Here is a 6000-nt window from a genome sequence, read left to right on the forward strand (position 1 = left end):
TAATTTGCTTTGATATGATTGGTTTACCTCTATCCTGGGTTTTTAAGCTATTCAATAAAAAGCAACCCAGTAAAATAAATAGATAACAGAATACAAAAGAAAAGCTTCCTTCTATATGACAGATATAGATCACATGTAATTTATGAAATCTGAATGGAGCACCTAGACTCCAATTTTCGTTCCATTATCTTGGTACTTACATTTACTATTTTATTATTCCTTTAATGGTTACCCTAGAGATTACAACATGATCCTTGATTTATCAGAGTCCAATAGATATTGCTACTTTTACTTCTTCCCAGACAATGCCTGGATCTTAAAACACTTAACTCCATTTATTCACTTCCTGATTTGAATGCTTCTGCTTTTGTGTATTTTATTTTGATTTAGTTTTTAAATCCTGTATTATTTATGTTGTTTTGTATAGTGAATAGGCTTTTATGCTTGCCCATATACTTACCCTCACTTGGGATGATTTTCCTTCTGCCATTCACTTGAGTATTTCCTCTTGTTTGGATCAACTATTAATAATTTTTCTCATGGTGGATAAGCTTTTTGATGTGCTGCTGGATTCGGTTTGCTAATATTAGTCTCTCAGTTATTGGCTACATGTGATCTCTAGCCCATAATTTAAATTCTGGGTTTCGAATTACTTGTCCATAAAATGGTGGTGATGATAATATCATGTATGAGTCTCAAATGACATACTAATAGCTTGGCCGGGCCCAATGGCTCATGCCGGTAATCCCAGCATTTTGGGAGGCCAAGGCAGGCGGATCACGAAGTCAGGAGTTTGAGACCAGCCTGACCAACATGGTGAAACCCTGTCTCTACTAAAAATACAAAAATTAGCCAGGCTTGGTGGCATGCGCCTGTAATCCCAGCTACTCAGGAGGCTGAAGCAGGAGAATCGCTTGAACCCAGGAGGCAGAGTTTGCAGTGAGCCAAGATCATGCCACTGCACTCCAGCCTGGGCAACAGAGTGAGACTCAGTCTAAAAAAAAAAAAAAAAAGGGCGCTTTTAAGATGGCCAAATAAGAACAGCTCCGGTTTGCAGCTCCTAGCGAGATCGACACAGAAGACAGGTGATTCTTGCATTTCAAACTGAGGTATCTGGTTCCTCTCACTGGGACTGGTTGGACAGTGGATGCAGCCCATGGAGGGTGAGCTGAAGCAGGGCAGGGTGTCGCCTCACCCAGGAAGTGCAAGGGATCAGGGGACTTCCCTTTCCTAGCCAAGGGAAGCCATGACAGACTGTACGTGGAGAAACGGTACACTCCTGACCAAATACTGCGCTTTCTCCACAGTCTTAGCAACTGGCAGACCAGGAGATACCCTCCCATGCCTGGCTTAGTGGGTCCCACGCCCACGGAGCCTTGCTCACTGCTAGCACAGCAGTCTGAGATCGACCTGCGATGCTGCAGATTGGCGGAGGGAGGGGCGTCTGCCATTGCTGAGGCTTGAGTAGCTCACAGTGTAAACAAAGAGGCCAGGAAGCACGAATTGGGTGGAGCCCACTGCAGCTCAGCAAGGCCTACTGCCTCTGTAGATTCCACCTCTGGGGGCAGGGCATAATAGAACAAAAGGCAGCAGACAGCTTCTGCAGACTTAAACATCCCAGTCTGACAGCTCTGAAGAGAACAGTGGTTCTCTCAGCATGGTGTTCGAGCTTCGAGAATGGACAGACTGCCTCCTCAAGTGGGTTCCTGACCCCCGTGTAGCCTGACTGGGAAACATCACCCAGTAGGGGCCAACAGACACCTCAAACAGGCGGGTGCCCCTCTGGGACGAAGCTTCCAGAGGAAGGATCAGGTAGCAATACTTGCTGTTCTGCAGCTTCCGCTGGTGATATCCAGGCGAACAGCATCTGGAGTGGACCTCCAGCAAACTCCAACAGACCTGCAGCTGTGGGGTCTGACTGTTAGAAAACTAACAAACAGAAAGGAATAGCATCAATATCAACAAAAAGGACATCCACACCAAAACCCCATCTGTAGGTCACCAACATCAAAGATCAAAAACCACAAAGATGGGGAGAAGCCAGAGCAGAAAAGCTGAGAATTCCAAAAAACAGAGTGCCTCTTCTCCTCCAAAGGATCACAGCTCCTCGCCAGCAACAGAACAAAACTGGACAGAGAGTGAGTTTGATGAGTTGACAGAAGTAGGCCTCAGAAGGTCGGTAATAACAAACTTCTCCGAGCTAAAGGAGCATATTCAAAACCATTGCAAGGAAGCTAAAAACCTTGAAAAAAGGTTAGACAAATGACTAACTAGAGTAAACAGTGTAGAGAAGACCTTAAATGACCTGAAGGAGCTGAAAACCATGGCACAAGAACTTCATGATGCATGCACAAGCTTCGATAGCCAAATCGATTAAGTGGAAGAAAGGATATCAGTGATTGAAGATCAAATTAATGAAATAAAGCAAAAAGACAAGATTAGAGAGAAAAGAATGAAAAGAAACAAACAAAGCCTCCAAGAAATATGGGACTATGTGAATAGACCAAATATACGTTTGATTGGTGTACCGGAAAGTGATGGGGAGAATGGAACCAGGTTAGAAAACATTCTTCAGGATATTATCCAGGAGAATTTCCCTAACCTAGCAAGGCAGGCCAACATTCAAATTCAGGAAATACAGAGAATACCACAAAGATACTCCTCGAGAAGAGCAACCCCAAGACACATAATTGTCAGATTCACCAAGGTTGAATTGAAGGAAAAAATGTTAAGGGCAGCCAGAGAGAAAGGTCAGGTTACCCACAAAGGGAGGCCAAACAGACTAACAGCAGATCTCTCGGCAGGAACACTACAAGCCAGAAGAGAGTAGGAGCCAATATTCAACATTCTTAAAGAAAAGAATTTTCAACCCAGAATCTCATATCCAGCCAAACTAAGCTTCATAAGTGAAGGAGAAATAAAACCCTTTACAGACAAGCAAATGCTGAGAGATTTTTGTCACCACCAAGCCTGCCTTATAAGAGCTCCTGAAGGAAGCACTAAACATGCAAAGAAACAATCGGTACCAGCCACTGCAAAAACATCCCAAATGGTAAAGACCATTGACACTACAAAGAAACTGCATCAATTAATGGGCAAAATAACCAGCTAACATCATAATGACAAGATCAAATTCAAACATAACAATATTAATCTTACATGTAAGTGGGCTAACTGCCCCAATTAAAAGACAGACTGGCAAATTGGATAAAGAGTCAAGACCCATCAGTGTGCTGTATTCAGGAGACCCATCTCATGTGCAAAGACTCACATAGACTCAAAATAAAGGGATGGAGGAAGATCTACCAAGCAAATGGAAAGAAAAAAAAAAAAAAAAAGCAGGGGTTGCAATCCTAGTCTCTGATAAAACAGACTTTAAACCAACAAAGATCAAAAGAGACAAAGAAGGCCATTATATAATGGTAAAGGGATCAATTCACCAAGAAGAGCTAACTATCCTAAATATATATGCACCCAATACAGGAGCACCCAGATTCATAAAGCAAGTCCTTAGAGACCTACAAATAGACGTAGACTCCCACAGAATCACAATGGGAGACTTTAACACCCCACTGTCAATATTAGAGAGATCAACGAGACAGAAGGTTAACAAGGATATCCAGGACTTGAACTCAGCTCTGGACCAAGCAGACCTAATAGACATCTACAGAGCTCTCCACCCCAAGTCAACAGAATATACAGTCTTCTCAGCACCACATCACACTTATTCTAAAATTGACCACGTAATTGGTAGTAAAACACTCCTCAGCAAATGTAAAAGAACAGAAATCACAACAAACTGTCTCTCAGACCACAGCGCAATCAAATTAGAACTCTGGATTAAGAAATTCACTCAAAACTGCACAACTATGACTGAGCAACCTGCTCCTGAATAACTACTGGGTAAATAACAAAATGAAGGCAGAAATAAAGATGTTCTTTGAAACCAACGAGAACAAAGACACAACATACCAGAATCTCTGGGACACATTGAAAGCAGTCTGTAGAGGGAAATTTATACCACTAAGTGCCCACAAAGAAAGGAGGAAAGATCTAAAATTGACACCCTAACAACACAATTAAAAGAACTAGAGAAGCAAGAGCAAACAAATTCAAAAGCTAGCAGAAGGCAAGAAATAACTAAGATCAGAGCAGAACTAAAGGAGATAGAGACACAAAAAAACTTTCAAAAAATCAATGAATTCTGGAGCTGGTTTTTTGAAAAGATCAACAAAATAGACCACAAGCAAGACTAATAAAGAAGAAAAGAGAGAAGAATCAAATAGACACAATAAAAACTGATAAAGGGGATGTCACCACCAATCCCACAGAAATACAAACTACCATCAGAGAATACTATAAACACCTCTATGCAAATAAACTAGAAAATCTAGAAAAAATGGATAAATTCCTGGACACATACAACCTCCCAAGACTAAACCAGGAAGAAGTTGAATCTCTGAATACACCAATAACTGGTTCTGAAATTGAGGCAATAATTAATAGCCTACCAACGAAAAAAAGTCCAGGACCAGAACGGATTCACAGCCGAATTCTATCAGAGGTACAAAGAGGAGCTGGTACCATTCCTTCTGAAACTATTTCAATCAATAGAAAAAGAGGGAATCCTCTCTAACTCATTTTATGAGGCTAGCCTGGTAGAGACACAACAAAAAAAGAGAATTTTAGGCCAATATCCCTCATAAACATCGATGTGATAATCCTCAATAAAATGCTGGCAAACAGAATCCAGCAGCACATCAAAAAGCTTATCCACCATGATCAAGTCAGCTTCATCCCTGGGATGCAAGGCTGGTTCAACATATGCAAATCAATAAATGTAATCCATCACATAAACAGAACCAATGACAAAAACCACATGATTATCTCAATAGATGCAGAAAAGGCCTTCGACAAAATTCAACAGCCTTTCATGCTAAAATCTCTCAATAAACTAGGTATTAATGGAACATATCTCAAAAAAATAAGAGCTACTTATGACAAACCAACAGCCAATATCGTACTCGATGGTAAAAACTGGAAGCATTCCCTTTGAAAACTGGCACAAGACAAGGATGCCCTCTCTCACCACTCCTATTCAACATAATGTTGGAAGTTCTGGTCAGGGCAATCAGGCAAGAAAAAGAAATAAAGGGTATTCAATTAGGAAAAGAGGAAGTCAAATTGTCTCTGTTTGCAGATGACATGATTGTATATTTAGAAAGCCCCATCGTCTCAGCCCCAAATCTCCTTAAGCTGATAAGCAACTTTAGCAAAGTCTCAGGATACAAAATCGATGTGCAAAAATCACAAGCATTCCTATACACCAATAATAGACAAACAGAGATCCAAATCATGAGTGAACTCCCATTCACAATTACTACAAAGAGAATAAAATACCTAGGAATTCAACTTACAAGGGATGTGAAGGATCTCTTCAAGAACTACAAACCACTGCTCAATGAAATAAAAGAGAACACAAACAAATGGAAAAACATTTTCCATGCTCATGGATAGGAAGAATCAATATTGTGAAAATGCCCACACTGCCCAAAGTAATTTATAGATTCAATGCTATCCCCATCAAGCTACCACTGACTTTCTTCACAGAATTGGAAAAAACTACTTTAAAGTTCATATGGGACCAAAAAAGAGCCTGCATAGCCAAGACAATCCTAAGCAAAAAGAACAAAGCTGGAGGCATCACACTATGTGACTTCAAACTATACTACAAGGCTACAGTAACCAAAACAACATGGTACTGATACCAAAACAGACATATAGACCAATGGAACAGAAAAGAGGCCTTAGAAATACCACCACACATCTACAACCATCTGATCTTTGACAAACCTGACAAAAACAAACAATGGGGAAAGGATTCCCTATTTAATAAACGGTGCTGGGATAACCCGCTAGCCATATGTAGAAAGCTGAAACTGGATCCCTTCCTTACACCTTATACAAAAATTAACTCAAGATGGATTAAAGACTTAAATG

Source organism: Gorilla gorilla, chromosome 9, assembly GCF_029281585.2.
Source record: "Gorilla gorilla gorilla isolate KB3781 chromosome 9, NHGRI_mGorGor1-v2.1_pri, whole genome shotgun sequence".
In the NCBI taxonomy this organism is placed as follows: Eukaryota; Metazoa; Chordata; class Mammalia; order Primates; family Hominidae; genus Gorilla; species Gorilla gorilla.